At 40.7% G+C, this 17,697-nt stretch overlaps 1 protein-coding gene and 1 pseudogene across 50 annotated transcripts in view; both read left to right on the forward strand.

Annotated features, from left to right (window-relative positions):
• Nucleotides 1-455: 455 nt before the first annotated feature.
• LOC112205412 (U6 spliceosomal RNA) lies at nucleotides 456-553 on the forward strand (annotated as a pseudogene).
• Nucleotides 554-10,722: 10,169 nt separating this feature from the next.
• The window catches only part of MIPOL1 (mirror-image polydactyly 1), a 381,371-nt gene continuing 374,396 nt past the window's right edge, over nucleotides 10,723-17,697 (forward strand). For 15 of the 50 annotated variants that reach the window (XM_009427710.5, XM_054665965.2, XM_063792853.1 and 12 more), the window contains exon 1: nucleotides 11,138-11,329. The gene's annotated coding sequence lies outside the window, so the exon portion shown is untranslated. Of the gene's footprint in view, nucleotides 11,504-17,697 lie in introns of all 50 variants that reach the window. The other 35 variants (XM_054665981.2, XM_054665973.2, XM_054665984.2 and 32 more) reach the window with 16 other exon arrangements.

Genomic DNA, 17,697 nt, shown 5'->3' on the forward strand with positions numbered 1-17,697 from the left:
CTGGGCAATACAGTGAGACCCTGTCTCTAGCAAAAATAAAATAAAATATAATAAATAAATAAATAAATAAACAAACAAACATGAACTATCAAGTCTTGAGAAGATATGGAGGAAACTTAAATACATATTGCTTAGTAAAAGAAGCCAATCTAAGAAAGCTGTATGCTGTACGATGCCAACTATGACATTCAGGAAAAGGCAAAAGCTATACAGACAGTACAAGAAAAAAAAAGAGTGGTTGCCAGAGGGGTGTGGGAGAGTGAGAGATGAATAGATGAACACAAGGGATTTTTAGGACAGTGAAACTATTCTGTATGATACTGTAATAGTAAATACATGACAGAGTGCTGTTGGCAAACTCTATAAAACTGTACAACACCAAGAACAAGCCACAATGTAAATACAGACTTTAGTTAATAATGTATCCATATTGGTTCATCATTTGTAACAAACACTAATGCAAGGGTCTAAAGCACATAAAATTGGAACAATACAGAGAAGATTAGGCCCCTGCACAAGCATGACACAAATCTGTGAAGTGTTCCATATTAAAAAAATAAATTTAAAAATAAAACAAAAAATAATCAGGGAAACTCTGGGGGTGACATGATATAAGATAACTTCTGTACTATATGATCACTTTTCTTTCTTTTTCTTTAGAGACAGGGTCTCATTCTGTTGCCAAGGCTAGAGCACAGTGCTGTGACCATAGCTCACTGCAACCTCGAATTCCCAGGCTTGTACTGATCCTCCCCTCTCCGGCTCCCAGGCAGCTGGGACTACAGATATGAGCCACCATGCCTGGCTTTTTTTTTTTTTTTTTTTTTTTTTTTTCTTGTAGAGACATGGTCTCACTATGTTGCCCAGACTGGTCTCCAATTCCTGGGTTCAAGTGATCCTCCTAACTTGGCCTTCCAAAACGATTGGATTACAGGCATGAGCCACTGTGTCCAGCCTCACCTTTCTTTAAAGCTAAAGCTGCTTTAAAAATAAAAAAAAAAAGCCTATTGGAGTCGCTTTCAAGATGGCCGAAGAGGAACAGATCTGGTCTGCAGGTTTGAGCGAGATTGACACAGAAGATGGGTGATTTCTGCATTTCCAACTGAGGTACCTGGTTCATCTCATTGGGACTGGTTGGACAGTGGGTGCATCCCACGGAGGGTTAACCAAAGGAGGATGGGGCATCGTCTCACCTGGGAAGTGCAAGGGGTTGGGGGATTTCCCTTTCCTAGCCAAGGGAAGCTGTGAGTGACTGTACCTGGAGGAATGGTACACTTCTGCCCAAATACTGTGCTTTTCCCATGGTCTTTGCAACTGGCAGACCAGAAGATTCCCTCCCATGCCTGGCTTAGTGGGTCCCACACCCACGGAGCCCTGCTTGCTGCTAGCGCAGCAGTCTGAGACAGACCTGGGATGCTGGATCTTGGTGGGGGTAGGGATGTCCACCATTGCTGAGGCTTGAGTACGCAGTTCTATGCTCACAGTGTAAACAAAGCGGCAGGGAAGCTTGAACTGGGTGGAGCCCACTGCAGCTCAGCAAGGCCTACTGCCTCTCTAGATTCCACCTCTGGGGGCAGGACATATCTGAACAAAAGGCAGCAGAGAGCTTCTGCAGACTTAAACGTCCCTGCCTGACAGCTCTGAAGAGAGCAGCGGTTCTCCCAGCATGGTGTTTGAGCTCTGAAAATGGACAGACTGCCTCCTCAAGTGGGTCCCTGACCCGCATGTAGCTTTACTGGGAGACACCTCCCAGTAGGGGCCGACAGACACCTCATACAGACAGGTGCCCCTCTGGGACAAAGCTTCCAGAGGAAGGATCAGACAGCAATATTTGCTATTCTGCAGCCTCTGCTGTGATACCCAGGCAAACAGGGTCTTGAGTGGATCTTGCTGAGTAGGCCAAGCCTCCCCAAACCCCAACAGACCTGCAGCTGAGGGGCCTGTCTGTTAGAAGGAAAACTAACAAACAGAAAGGAATAGCATCAACATCAACAAAAAGGACACCCACACCAAAACCCCATATGTAGGTCACCAACATGAAAGACCAAAGGTAGACAAAACCACAAAGATGGGGAGAAACCAGAGCAGAAAGGCTGAAAATTCCAAAAACCAGAACACCTCTTCTCCTCCAAAGGATCACAACTCCTCGACAGCAAGGAACACAAACTGGATGGAGAATGAGTTTCATGAGTTGACAGAAGCAGGCTTCAGAAGGTCAGTAATAACAAACTTCTCTGAGCTAAAGGAGCATGTTCTAACCCATCGCAAGGAAGCTAAAAACCTTGAAAAAAGGTTAGATGAATGACTAGAATAATCAGTGTAGAGAAGAGCTTAAATGACCTGATGGACTGAAAACCACAGTATGAGAACTTTGTGAAGCATACACAAGCTTCAATAACCAATTCGATCAAGCAGAAGAAAGGATATCAGTGATTGAAGATCAAATGAATGAAATGAAGCTAGATGAGAAGTTTAGAGAAAAAAGAGTGAAAAGAAATGAACAAAGCCTCCAAGAAATATGGGACTATGTGAAAAGACCAAATCTACGTTTGATTGGTGTACCTGAAAATGACGAGAAGAGTGGAACCAAGTTAGAAGACACTCTTCAGGATATTATCCAGGAGAACTTCCCCAACCTAGCAAGGCAGGCCAGCATTCAAATTCAGGAAATACAGAGAATGCCACAAAGATACTCCTCGAGAAGAGCAATCCCAAGACACATAATCATCAGATTCACCAAGGTTGAAATGAAGGAAAAAAAGTTAAGGGCAGCCAGAGAAAAAGGTCAGGTTACCCACAAAGGGAAGCCCATCAGACTAACAGCAGATCTCTCGGCAGAAACCCTACAAGCCAAAAGAGAGTGGGGACCAATACAATATTCAACATTCTTAAAGAAAAGAATTTTCAACCCAGAGTTTCATATCCAGCCAAACTAAGCTTCATAAGTGAAGGAGAAATAAAATCCTTTACAGACAAGCAAATGCTGAGAGATTTTGTTACCACCAGGCCTGCCTTACAAGAGCTCCTGAAGGAAGCACTAAACATGGAAAGGAACAATCGGTACCAGCCACAGCAAAAACATGCCAAGCTGTAAAGACCATCGATGCTAAGAAGAAACTGCATCAATTAATGGGTGAAATAACTAGCTAACATCATAACGACAGGATCAAATTCACACATAACAATATTAACCTTAAATATAAATGGGCTAAATACCCCAATTAAAAGACACAGACTGGCAAATTGGATAAACAGTCAAGACCCATTGGTGTGCTGTATTCAGGAGACCCATCTCATGTCCAAAGACACATATAGGCTCAAAATAAAGGGATGGAGGAAGACCTACCAAGTAAATGGAAAGAAAAAAAAAAAAAAGCAGGGGTTGCAGTCCTGGTCTCTGATAAAACAGACTTTAAACCAAAAAAGATCAAAAGGGACAAGGCCATTACATAACGGTAAAGTGATCAATTCAACAACAAGAGCTGACTATCCTAAATATATATACACCCAAAACAGGAGCACCCAAATTCATAAAGCAAGTTCTTAGAGATCTAAAAAGAGACTTAGACTCCCACACAATAATAATGGGAGAATTTAACAACCCACCGTCAATGTTAGACAGATCAAGGAGACAGAAAATTAACAAGGATATCCAGGACTTGAACTCAGCTCTGGGCCAAGCAGACCTAGTAGACATCTGCAGAACTCTCCATCCCAAACCAACACAATATACATTCTTCTCAGCACCACATCACACTTATTCTAAAATTGACAACATAATTGGAACTAAAACACTCCTCAGCAAATGTAAAAGAACAGCAATCACAACAAACTGTCTCTCAGACCACAGTGCAATCAAATTAGAACTCAGGATTAAGAAACTCACTCAAAACCGCACAACTACATGAAAACTGAACAACCTGCTCCTGAATGACTACTGGGTAAATAACGAAATAAAGGTAGAAATAAAGATGTTCTTTGAAACCAATGAGAACAAAGACACAACATACCAGAATCTCTGGGACACATTTAAAGCAGTGAGTAGATGGAAATGTATAGCACTAAATGCCCACAAGAAAGCAGGAAAGATCTAAAGTTTATACCCCGACATCACAATTAAAAGAACTAGAGAAGCAAGAGAAAACAAATTCAAAAGCTACCAGAAGACAAGAAATAACTAAGATCAGAGCAGAACTGAAGGAGATAGAGACACAAACACACACAAAAAAACCCTTCAAAAAATCGATGAATTCAAGAGCTGGTTTTTTGGAAAAGATCAACAAAATTGATAGACTGCTAGCAAGATTAATAAAGAAAAAAGAGAGAAGAATCAAATAGACACAATAAAAAAATCATAAAGGTGATATCAGCACCGATTCCACAGAAATACAAACTACCATCAGAAAATACTCTAAACACCTCTATGCTAATAAACTAGAAAATCTAGAAGAAATGGGTAAATTCCTGGACACATACACCCTCCCAAGACTAAACCAGGAAGAAGTTGAATCTCTGAATAGACCAATAACAGGCTCTGAAATTGAGGCAATAATTAATAGCCTACCAACCAAAAAAAGTCCAGGACCAGATGGAATCACAGCTGAATTCTATCAGTGGTACAAAGAGGAGCTGGTACCATTCCTTCTGAAACTATTCCAATCAATAGAAAAAGAGGGAATCCTCCCTAACTCATTTTATGAGGCCAGAATCATCCTGATACCAAAAGCCTGGCAGAGACACAACAAAAAAAGAGAATTTTAGGCCAATATCCACGATGAACATCTATGTGAAAATCCTCAATAAAATATTGGCAAACTGAATCCAGCAGCACATCAAAAAGCTTATCCACCACGATCAAGTGGGCTTCATCCCTGGGATGGAAGGCTGTTCAACATATGCAAATCAATAAATGTAATCCATCACATAAACAGAACCAAAGACAAAAACCACATGATTATCTCAATAGATGCAGAAAAGGCCTTTGACAAAATTCAACCAGCCCTTCATGGTAAAAACCCTCAATAAACTAGGTATTGATGGAACGTATCTCAAAATAATAAGAGCTATTTATGACAGACCCACAGCCAATATCATACTGAATGGGCAAAAACTGGAAGCATTCCCTTTGAAAACAGGCACAAGACAGGGATGCCCTCTCTCACCACTCCTATTCAACATAGTGTTGGAAGTTCTGGCCAGGGCAATCAGGCAAGAGAAAGAAAGAAAGAGTATTGAATTAGGAAAAGAGGAAGTCAAATTGTCTCTGTTTGCAGATGACATGATTATATATTTAGAAAACCCCATCATCTCAGCCCAAAATCTCCTTAAGCTGATAAGCAACTTCAGCAAAGTTTCAGGATACAAAATCAATGTTCAAAAATCACAAGCATTCCTACACACCAAGAACAGACAAACAGAGAGCCAAGTCATGAGTGAACGCTCATTCAGGATTACTACAAAGAGAATAAAATAACAAGGAATCCAACTTACAAGGGATGTCAAGGACTCCTTCAAGGAGAACTACAAACCACTGCTCAACGAAATAAAAGAGGACACAAACAATGGAAGAACATTACGTGTTCATGAATAGGAAGAATCAATATTGTGAAAATGGCCATACTGCCCAACGTAGTTGATAGATTCAATGCTATCCCCATCAAGCGACCACTGACTTTCTTTACAGAATTGGAAAAATCTACTTTAAATTTTATATGTAACCAAAAAAGAGCCCGCATAGCCAAGGCAATCCTAAGCAAAAAGAACAAAGCTGGAGGCATCATGCTACCTGACTTCAAACTATACTACGAGGCTACTGTAATGAAAATAGCATGGTACTGGTACCAAAACAGATATATAGATCAGTGGAACAGAATAGAGGCCTCAGAAATAATACCACACACCTACAGCCATCTAGTCTTTGACAAACCTGACGAAAATCAGCAATGGGAAAAGGATTCCCTATTTAATAAATGGTGCTGGGAAAACTGGCTAGCCATATGTAGAATGCTGAAACTGGATCCCTTCCTTACACCTTATACAAAAATTAACTCAAGATGGATTAAAGACTTAAATGTAAGACCTAAAAGCATAAAAACCCTAGAAGAAAACCTAGGCATTACCATTCAGGACATAGGCATGGACAAATACTTCATGACTAAAACACCAAAAGCAATGGCAATGAAAGCCAAAATAGACATATGGGATCTAATTAAACTAAACAGCTTCTGCACAGCAAAAGAAACTATCATCAGAGTGAATAGGCAACCTACAGAATAGGAAAAATTTTTTTCAATCTATCCATCTGACAAATGGCTAATATCCAGAATCTACAAAGAACTTAAACATATTTACAAGAAAAAAACTAACAACCCCCTCAAAAAGTTGGCAAAGGATATGAACAGACGCTTCTCAAAAGAAGACATTTATGCAGCCAACAGACATATGAAAAAATGCTCATCATCACTGGTCATCAGAGAAATGCAAATCAAAACCACAATGAGATACCATCCCACACCAGTTAGAATGGTGATCATTAAAAAGTCAGGAAACAACAGACGCTGGAGAGGATGTGGAGAAATAGGAAAGCTTTCACACTGTTGGTGGGAGTGTAAATTAGCTCAACCCTTGTGGAAGACAGTGTGGGCGATTCCTCAAGGACCTAGAACTAGAAATACCATTTGACCCAGCAATCTCATTACTGGGTATATACCCAAAGGATTATAAATCATGCTACTATAAAGACACATGCACACGTATGTTTATTGGGGTACTATTCACAATAGCAAAGACTTGGAACCAACCCAAATGTCCATCAATGATAGACCAGATTAAGAAACTGTGGCACATGTACACCATGGAAAACTATGCAGTCATAAAAAATGATGAGTTCATGTCCTTTGTAGGGACATGGATGAAGCTGGAAACCATCATTCTCAGCAAAATATCACAAGGACAGAAAACCAAACACCACATGTTTTCACTCATAAGTGGGGATTGAATAATGAGAATACATGGACGCAGGGAGGGGAATATCACACACCCGGGCCTGTTGGGTGGTGGGGGGCTGGGGGAGGGATAGCATTAGGAGAAATACCTAATATTAATGACAAGTTGATGGGTGCAGCAAACCAACATGGCACATGTATACCGATGTAACCAATCTGTACGTTGTGCACATGTACCCTAGAACTTAAAGTGTATGAAAAAGCCTATTAAAAAATGAATCATGATCCTTTAGACAGGTAGTAGCTAAAGGATCCTCATATCCTTTAAAAGGATTACTGTAGTCAAGCAAAGTGCTATGACACTGACTTGAAAATTTTAAAAATAGCTTTATCCATCATATCTATGTTCATTAATCTCATTTCTAGCCCAGTCTAGAATGCTTCCTTGCATATGACTGCTGGAAAGCTACTCTAAGATGCTTCCCTAGCAATTCAAACTCATTCTATCAAAACTGAACTTACTTATTCACGAATTTCTTTAATACCATCAACGCTTTCCTCTTTCTCAACTAGTTATTTACCAGATTTTGCAAACTATTTCCTACTTCTTCAAGCTACCCTTTTCCATCTATCCTGCTTTACCGCATACATTTTATTATTTATTTATTTATTTATTTATTTATTTATTTTTTGAGACAGGGTCTAACTCTGTCACCCAGGCTAGAGTGCAGTGGTGCAATCTCAGCTCACTGCAACCTCCACCTCCTGGTTCAAGTGATTCTCATGCTTCAGCTTCCTGAGTAGCTGGGATTACAGACATGTGCCACCATGCCTGGCTACTTTTTGTATTTTTAGTAGAGACAGGGGGCGGGGGGTCCCACCATGTTGGATAGGGTGGTCTCCAACTCCTAGCCTCAAGTGATCCACCCACCTCAGCCTCCCAAAGTGCTGGGGTTACAGGCATGAGCCACAGAGCCCAGCCTTTTTATCGTTTTTCAATTAGATTAACTAGTCTTGCAAACTTGAGAATTTTGATTGATGAATGAAAGTGTAAATCTAATCTCATCACTCCTGTTTTAACTTTCAAAATTCATTGACTATAGAATCAAGTTCAAGGTACTTAATTAGGAGATCATTTATATTGCCTGGCATGGTGACTCATGCATGTAATCCGAGCACTTTGGGAGGCCAAAGTGGGAGGACTGCTTGAGGCCAGGACTTTGATACCAGCCCCAGCAACATAGTGAGTCCCCAACTCTATTTTTAAAAAAGACCTTTCATAATCTCTCCAACTTCATTTCCCACCACTTTCCATGTTAAATTTTATACTGTGATACTAAATTGCTTATAGCTCCTTACAGTGTCTCACCCCCATATTGATTCCTTTATAAGGAATTCTGTTTTCTCTGCACCTCCACCCTCACCTCTTCACCTTGCTAAGTCTTATTCATACTACAGGAGGCATTATCTCCTTCAGATTTTCCTGACTCTGTCTTCCTCATCCCCTGAACTCCCCTCTCCCAAAGCCATTTCTCAGTTTACACAGTGTGATGGTTAATTTTGTCAACTTGGCTGGGCCATGGTGCACAGATATTTGGTGAAACGTTATCCCGGATGCTTCTGTGAAGGTGTTTTTTTGATGAGATTACCATTTAAATCACCAGACTTTGAATACAACAGATTACATTCCATGTATGTCCAACTACAATTCTTTTCTGAGGCTTGCCCGCCTCTTCCCTCAGATTTTGGACTCACTAAAAGTCCACAACTGCATGAGCCATTTCCTTACAATAAATCACTGTCCCTCTCTCTATGTAGTCTCTGTGTATACACACATATCCTGTTTGTTCTGTTTCTCTGGAGAACCCTGATTAATACATATGGTATTCTCAGCTACTTGTGTGCCTAATTGTTATTCATTATTTTATTTCCAGAACTGATCAGTGTGTGACACATTGCAGAAGCCTAATATTTATAGACTTGAGAATATTAATGATCTGACATTAACAGACTTGATAATATTAATAATATGACATTCTTTTTCTCCCTGTAACGAAAGAGTGGTTCATTTTCTTCTTCTCATCTTCATCCATATTTCTGTAAAAGTCCAGCTTATATGAGGTATGAGGACATAGACAATATCTTTGATAATCATTTTGAGAAAAGAAAAAAGCTCTAATTTATCTAACAGGCAACTGTTAGAACAATAGAAAATGAAGAAATGGATATGTTGGTTATGGTGGTGGTGGAGGGGAGTAGGGGAAAACTTACCTGTTGTGGTATCAAAAGTTTAGGGAAAGAACATTAATGAGTTACTTCAGGTATGTTAGGGAAAAAGGAAAAAGAATAGGGAGAATTAGTCCTAATGTTTGAACTCACTGCATAAAACAGAGAGAGAGAGAGAGAGAGAGAAAATCAGCTTACTAAAAGGAAAGAAAATATGAGGTTTCTCTTTATGCCAGAGACTGTAAGCACCCAGATAATGGGCTTTAAAAAAAGGAGGAAATGAACTTTACTCAATGAAAAATATTATAATTTTTCTCTAAATTTATTCTACTAATTCATTACATGGTTTGAATGTTCTCATTGTGGTAGTCACTATCCTGTTTTATTTCTTATTTCCTACCCAGGAAAATCAACTTTTTCCTTTGTTTTACACATAATTTGATTTGGCCCTAAGCCTTTGCACAAGCTATATACTTCCTGATTGGAGTATTTACTCTGATAAACTGTACACTCTTTGTTTTTGTCTCATAGATTTTTATGGTACCTTATGTTCATAAATATGATTCAAATCCTGACTGAAGTAAAGCAAAAAAGAAAAAAGCATTTCAAAGCTGAATCTGTAACAAACTTCTTGAGAACACTGTTCATTACAGCATACATAACGAAAATTTGGTGAATATTATAACCTCTGTTGTTCCAAGTTAATCTACGTCCAACTTTTCCATTTTGTTAGTTTTCACAGCGTCATGCTCTGTCCCCCAGGCTGGGGTGCAGTGGCGCCAGCCATCGTAGCTTATTTCAGTCTCCACCTCTGGGGCTCAAGCGATTCTCCCACCTCAGCCTCCCTAGTAGCTGGGACTACGGGTATGCACCATCATGCCCAGCTAATTTTTTTGATTTTTAATAAAGTCAAGGTCTCGCCATGTTGTCCAGGCTGGTCTCGAACTCCTGGGCTCAAGCGATCCCACTGCCTCAGCCTTCCAAAGTGTTGGGACTACAGGCGTAAGCCACCGCGCCCGGCCTTTTTCAGTTTTTTAAACTCTCTTTTGTACACTTACTAAAGGATAAGTTCCTTTCATTAACTTTAACCACAAATTTAGGAACCCGTCAGCACCTCATATTATGCCTATTCTCTGGGGTGTATTAAAAAATATTATTGCTCATTACTCAGCACCCAGAAGAGTACCTGGCACATGGTATGTGGTCACTAAGTATTTGGTGTCTGAAGGAATCATGAGTAACAGGACTTAAAGTGACATTTATAAAACCAATTCTGAACTATGGAACAAAAAACCCAAATTTAAATTACTAGCAGTTAATTATACCATTCTTAGTTCACGGAGGTAGGCCAATTGAAAACTTTGGACATTTTAAAATTCTGTAAGGTTTAACATTTTTTCTTAGAGGATTCCCATATCGTAATCTCATCCAGCACTTCAGTCAAAAAAAAAAAAAAAAAAAAAAGTCACCAGCTCCAAGGTTTTAGTGTGAAACGTTCTTTGGCCAGGATCTAGATAGTACTTTTGCTCACTCAACCGGAGCCCGATCTGGTGCCATTTTCACTTGACCGCCGCTTCGAAACACGCCCCTCCCACCTCTCATCCCAAACCACACACAAAGAAGGAAAGCACAATTTCGACAGGTCTTGGGAAAACTCGACGAGGCCAAGTATGAGGCCACAAGACACCGTTTTTAGTTCCGCGTTCTCCCTCTTCTAATCCTATTAGGTTTTGTCCAGACAACGTTTTGCTCTTTCAGAAGAGAAAGAGCGTTGTGCGCTCGTCGTCTTGGATTCCACAACCATAAGCATCCCGTTAGGGCAGCCACCTCAGCCGACTAAGTTCGACTACTTTCTCTCCAAACTCCTCCCGGGCCTTCTTCCCAAGCTCTCTCTTTCTCCTGGAGGCCCCGCCTCGCGGCCCGGCAGCGCGGCACGCGCATGCCCGGTGCGCGCCGCCTGCGCTCTCCCCTTCGGCGCGCCGCCGCCCCGTAGGCCCCACGCGCCGCCCCGCTCCTCCGCCGGATCGTCTGTGGGTGAGTCTCAAGCCAGGAGGCTCTGAGCCAGTGGCGATTGGCTGACGCGGTGGCTGCGCGCTCGGCCTGAGAAACTCGGCGAGCGCGCAGTGTCGACTCCCCGGTCTATGCCAGGCGCATCTCAGGTAAACGGTTGGGCAGGGAGGTTTGGGCGACGGAGAATGATAGTGGTGGGCACAGATCAGCCCTGGAGTTTTCGGCCGCAGACTTTTCCTTGGAGAAGGAGAAGGGGCCGCGCGGAGTCTGTACTTAGTGAATGCTGACCCCGCGTGGCCGGGAGTGATGGGGCTCTCTCGAAGGTCAGTGTCGTGGGGTCCTCAGGTGGCAGACAGCTCTTTCTGGGTATGGTTTTGGTATTGTCTCCAGTTTCCTAATACTGGACCTGAGCAGCTGAGCATTTATTCAAGGGTGTATTTTTTTTGTTTTTTTCCCCTTAAGTCGCGGTTAGTCAGAAGGTTCCAGTCCTCGCTCAACCTCTGATCGACTCTGTGCCCATGAGAGAGTCGTTTTATATTTCATTTCTCACACGTGGAAGTGTGGGCGAAGAATGAGGGGCTTCTTTAAGCGCGCTAAGCCATGCTGTAAAAAGATACTGTTAGAATTTTTTTTTTCTTTTTTGATTCACAATGTCCCTGGACCTGGTGCAACGTTTGGGAAGCATTTTAAGCTCTATGGATGGAGGGAACAAGACAGCCGCATTATTAGACAAGGATGGTAGAAAGGAACAACTTTCCACAAACACACGCGTTTGGAAAAGCTCCTTTGAGCATTTTATGCAGGTTAAATCACAGTGGTAGTAGATAGAAATAAGCCAAAACAAAGGGCCAAACAAAACTACATTTCAAGGAGGTGTTTTTTTCTTCCCCAGATAACTTGAATATACTGTCACAAATTATTGGCGTTTCAAAGTTTTTCCTTGTGATCTGGTATGGAGTTCATCTAAAATGACAATTACATAATCATTCTATGCACTCGTATGCCAATAAAATTAATTAAAACAGTTTAATTTTTAATGTGAGGAATAGGAATCAAGACATGTCATTGATGGGAGGTAATGATGGCAATCAGCAAAATGAATGGGAGATGAATACAATTTTCCTTCAAAGGAGTAGAGTTTATAGAGATATTTTTATTGCGTTAATATTTAAAGTATAAAGACATACAGAAAAGTGCATGAATCGTAAGTGTACAGCTCGGTGAATTTTCACAAAGTGTAAATACCCATGTATCCAGTATCTAGATGAGGAAAGAGCATTATTGCATCCCGGAAGCCCCACTTCATGGTTCCAAAGGTAATCATTATCTGGACTTCCAACATTATCAATGAATTTCACCTATTATTTACTTTATATAAATGGAGTAATATGGTATTTAGTCCTTAGTTTCTGATTTTTGCTCAATATTTTATTTGTGAGATTTATTCAAGTTATGTAGCAGTTTGTTATTCTCATGCTGTATGTATAGTATTTCTAGTTTTTGGCTATTACCAATAGGGCTGCTATAAAGATTTTTAGAAATATTTTGATGAAATTATGTATACTTTTTTTTTTCTTCTTTTTTTTGAGATGGAGTCTCGCTCTGCCGCCAAGGCTGGAGTGCAGTGGCGTGATCTCGGCTTACTGCAACCTCCGCCTCCCGGGATCAAGCAATTCTCCTGTCTCAGCCTCCCGAGTAGCTGGGACTACAGGTGCCTACCACCACGCCTGGCTAAGTTTTGTATTTTTAGTAAAGACGGGGTTTCACCTTGTTGGTCAGGCTGGTCTCAAACTCCTGACCTCAGCTGATCCACCTGCCTCAGCATCCCAGAGTGCTGGGATTACAGGTGTGAACCACCGCGCCTGGCCATATGTACATTTTTATTGCGTATATGCCTACTAGAAAATTACTGTGTTACAGGATAGGCAGATGTGTGTTTGTGGTATACACTACTGAAAAGTTTTTCATATTGTGTCAATTTATACTTCAGTGGCAGCTTGAGAATTCTGGTTCCTCCAAATGCTTGCAACATTTCACACTGTCTTTTTCATTTTAGCCATTTTAGTAGGAATATAGTGACATAACATTGGGGTTTTCCCATAATTTCCCTAATGACTGATGGTATTGAACACATATTCATGTGTTTACTGGCATTTGGATATCCTCTATTTCTGTAAGGGACCAGACAATAAGTGTAGGCAGCCCTCGCTTTGTAGAGTTTCAGCTAACCAAGTAATGTGTGAAGCTCGGACTACCTGTATTTTAGGTTGTACAGGCTGTACAGTCTCTGTTACACATTATTTTCTGTTTTTTTCCTCTTTACTTTGTTCCCAACCCTTTAAAAATGTAAAAACAATTCTTAGCTCATGGGTTATACAAAAACAGTTGTTAAAAGATAACTTCAGGCACATGGAAATTTTAGAGTTTATATGAGCATTCAGCAATTTCATAAATTGGGTGTCACCAGACCACAAGTTATTCAAGACTCCACCAAGAGGGTGTGAGGGGAAAACTTTTATAAGGTGTTTATGGAAACAGAAAATATTTGATTGGTAACAGTGGAATGTCTCTAGTTAGAAGTTGTTTGGTGGTTTCTGATTGATTAAACTCAAGTTTAGTTTTACTGTTTACATTGAGTTGGGTTTTGGTTTGTTTACATAGGAACCCAAAGTGCTGGAGCTGTCTCAACCTAATGGTTTCCCAGTTAGTTTTTTTTTTTTTTTTTTTTTTTTTTTTAACACAGTCCTCTGGCTGGATTTGAGTTGTGGGCCATAGCGTACTAACCCCTGCTCTATTGAAAAATGTTTGTTCAAGCTTTTGCCAATTGGTTGGATGTGAAATCAGTAACTGAGATGGGCTATATTAGAGAAATATAGATCCATAATACTGTATCTATCTATGTGTGTGTGTGTGTGTGTGTGTGTGTGTGTATATATATATATATATATATTTTTTTTTTGAGACAAGGTGTACCTCTGTCACCCAGGCTGGAGTGCAGTGGGGTGATCTCGGTTCACTGCAGCCTCTGCCTCCTGGGCTGAAGTGATCCTCTCACCTCGGCTTCCCAAGTAGCTAGGGTTACAGGCACACACCAACATGCCCAGGCTAATTTTAATATTTTTTTGTGGAGATGGGGTTTTGCCATGTTGCCCAGGCTGGTCTTAAACTCCTGAGCTCAAGTGATCCTCCTTCCTCAGCCTCCCTAAATGCTGGGATTACAGGCACAAGCCACCACACCTGGCCAGTATTGTAAAGCAGCATGTGTTATAGTGTTTTGGTGTTGAATTTCAGATCTCTAAACATACTTTATTTGGTTTACCAGTTTTACCTTAAGACTAATTAGAGGCCAGTTTGATTCTTGTCTGAATTGTTTTTACTTCTCCCACTTTCTTCTCACCCTGTAAATCTGAAGAACAAAAGACAGGTAAGAAGTGAGAAAACAAAGAAGAGACAGTCTTTCTTTGATATTATTTAAAAGGCTAGGAAAGAAAAGGATGAAGGTCTAGACAGTTCTGGATATTTTGAGTAAAAATATGTAAAAATATATAATATACTTATTGTAATATTTTGAGGTGCATTTTGTCCTTTGAGCTGTTCCATCTTGGGTTTTCTGACATTTTTATCTAGTGATTGAGTACACTCATGATATAGGACGTAATAGCCATTGACTTGGGCCGTGAAGCTCCACTGTGACACCTCTTCCCAGGATGGAGGCCCTTTCTTCGTTAAATGTCTCTTTGGGCTGCCCAGTTCATCTTTTACTCTTGGCCCCCTGCCTTTTGCTCAGTATTGCCCAAAATTTTACTTTAATACCATTCAGCCCACCATCCATGTTAACATTTTTAGCTAACACTTTCTAGGTATTTGTTGTTGTTCTTGTTGTTGCTTTTAGAAACAGGATCTTGCTCTGTCACTCAGGCTGGAGTACAGTGGTGCAATCATAGCTCACTGTAACCTTGACCTGGGGTCAAGCTGTCTTCCCTGCTGCAACCTCCCAAGTAGATAGGACTGCAGGTGCTCAACATCACACCTAGCTATTTTGTTTTCTGTTTTTGTTGAGACAGAGTCTACCTTTGTTGTCCGGTCTAGTATCCAACCCCTGGCCTCAGGTCCTCCTGCCTCGACCTCCCAAAGTGCCAGGATTACAGGCATTAGCCACTGCACCAGCCCATTTCTTGTTTTTAAGTAATTTATAGAAGTGAATTTAGTGCACATTTAGATATATGCTAATACTAATGAAGGGTGTGAGGGTAATTTCATCAGTGTGATCCTTTCTTTGATATGTATAATTGTTTTTTTTAGTCTTACTTGATTGTTATGCAGATAGATTTAAGAGGGGCCTCACCTTCCACTATCAATTCATTGCAGTTAAGTAAGCTTTTCTCATATAGAAATTCTGGATCCAGTACATACTGCATTTCATTACACACACACACACACACACAAACACACACACAATGACTAATGTAAATACCTTCCTGCTTTATAAGTCCCACACAAAGCAATTGTGTTCATATGCAGTGTTTTTCATGGCACTCCTTGAATCAGCTTGGAGTCACTACAAATTATTATGGGTAATAAAGGGCATGTGCCAGTAGAAGGGATTCTCGGACAAGGGAGTCCCCTCCCTCCAGGGCTTCAGACTTCATAAGGGAGCAAATAGGGAATTTATGTGGCACAAATATTTAATTTGTACCATCATCCTTAGGTGATGCTTTCATATTAGTAAGGATGTATTTGTGAGTCCAATTGTAGTCATTAGCTTCTGACCGTACCTTCTCCCCTGCATATTGCCTGCACTACATTGCCGTTGTTGACTTCTGGGACAATTTTCCAGGATTTCATTACTAACAAACCTTGCCTTTTCTGGTTGCAGTTTTTAGATACTTTATTTAGGTTACATTTAATCTTGTTTACCATATTTAGGGTGACTGTGTGTTCAAGGTGAATGTATTTGTCTATTGCTTATTTGTTGCTTTTATAATTTATTTCCAGCAAATCTTATTACTAGTACATCCAGCTACCTGGGACTGGGGATGGGCAGATGACTCACTTTCACTTGCAACTTCACGTACCATCTAGAGATGGCTTTAGGGTTGATGAGAGAAAAAGAGATAATGCACAAGATTAATCAATTGTAGCTGCTTTTGTCAGCATTGTATTATTATTCTCTCTATTGAATTTATTAGATTTTGAGACTATCATAAAGAGAAGATAGAACTGTTTTAGAGCATTAATTACAAAAACAGTTTACTATAGTGGAAAGAGCACTGGGCATAAGAGCAAAATAAGTGTGGCTCACTACCTGTTTGTTTTAACTTTTCCTGGAACTCAGCTTTCTTTTGTGAAATGAGGCATTTTGATGAAGTATCTCTAATCTCTGGTAATCTTTTTCAAAAGACTGCCAAGAGACCGTAGGGGTCATTTAGGCTACCTTCTCAGTTTAGTCACATAGTTACTAAAACCTATTTTTTTTCTGATTTTTATTCCAGTTGCTTTTTCCATTATACTACCTGTGATAGGGAGCCTTCTAAAATGACCTTGGTATTCACTCTTGTGTAGTTCCTTCCTCTTGAGGGTGAACTAGACCTAGAGTCTCACTTCTACTAGAATATGGCAAAAATGGTGTGATGTCACTTCTCAGATTAGATTACAAAATCTATGACTTCCCTTTTTGCTGGCACTCTGTTGCTCACTCACCTTGAGGAAGTCAGCTGTCATGTTGTGAACTGACCTGTGAAAAGGCCCACCTGTCAAGGAACTGAAGGGGACCTCCAGCCAGTAAGGAACTGAGGTTCTCAGTCTAAAAAACCTCAGGCATTTATTTATTTATTTATTTGAGATGAAGTCTCACTCTGCCGCCCAGCCTGGAAAGCAGTGGTGCAATCTTGGCTCACTGCAACCTCCGCCTCCCGGGTTCAAGCAATTCTCCTGCCTCAGCCTCCCAAGTAGCTGGGACTGCAGGCACATGCCACCACGCCCAGCTAATTTTTTATATTTTTAGTAGCGACAGGGTTTCACCATGTTAGCCAGGATGGTCTTGATCTCCTGACCACGTGGTCCGCCCACCTTGGCCTCTCAAAGTGCTGGGATTACAGACGTGAGCCACTGTGCCCAGCCCCCTCAGGGATATTAATTCTGCCAACGACCACCGAGAGAGTTTGGAAGCAGATCCTCTCCCTGTTGAACATTGAGATGACTGCACCCCTGGCTGACACTTCGATTCCAGCCTTTTGAGAGACCCTGGGCTGGAGGACTTAGCCAAGCAACACTCAATTTCTGATTTTTAGCAACTGTGAGATTGCAAATGTGTATTGTTTTAAGCTGTTGAATTTGGGTTTAATGTGTTAAGTAGTGAGATTGCAAATGTGTATTGTTTTAAGCTGTTGAATTTGGGTTTAATGTGTTAAGTAGTGATATAGTTTGCCTGTGTCCCCACGCAAATCTCATCTGGAATTGTAGCTCCCGTAATTCCTTCATGTTGTGGGAGGGATCCAGTGGGAGATAATTGAATCAC

This window comes from Pan troglodytes, chromosome 15 (genome assembly GCF_028858775.2).
Source record: "Pan troglodytes isolate AG18354 chromosome 15, NHGRI_mPanTro3-v2.0_pri, whole genome shotgun sequence".
NCBI classification, from domain to species: Eukaryota; Metazoa; Chordata; class Mammalia; order Primates; family Hominidae; genus Pan; species Pan troglodytes.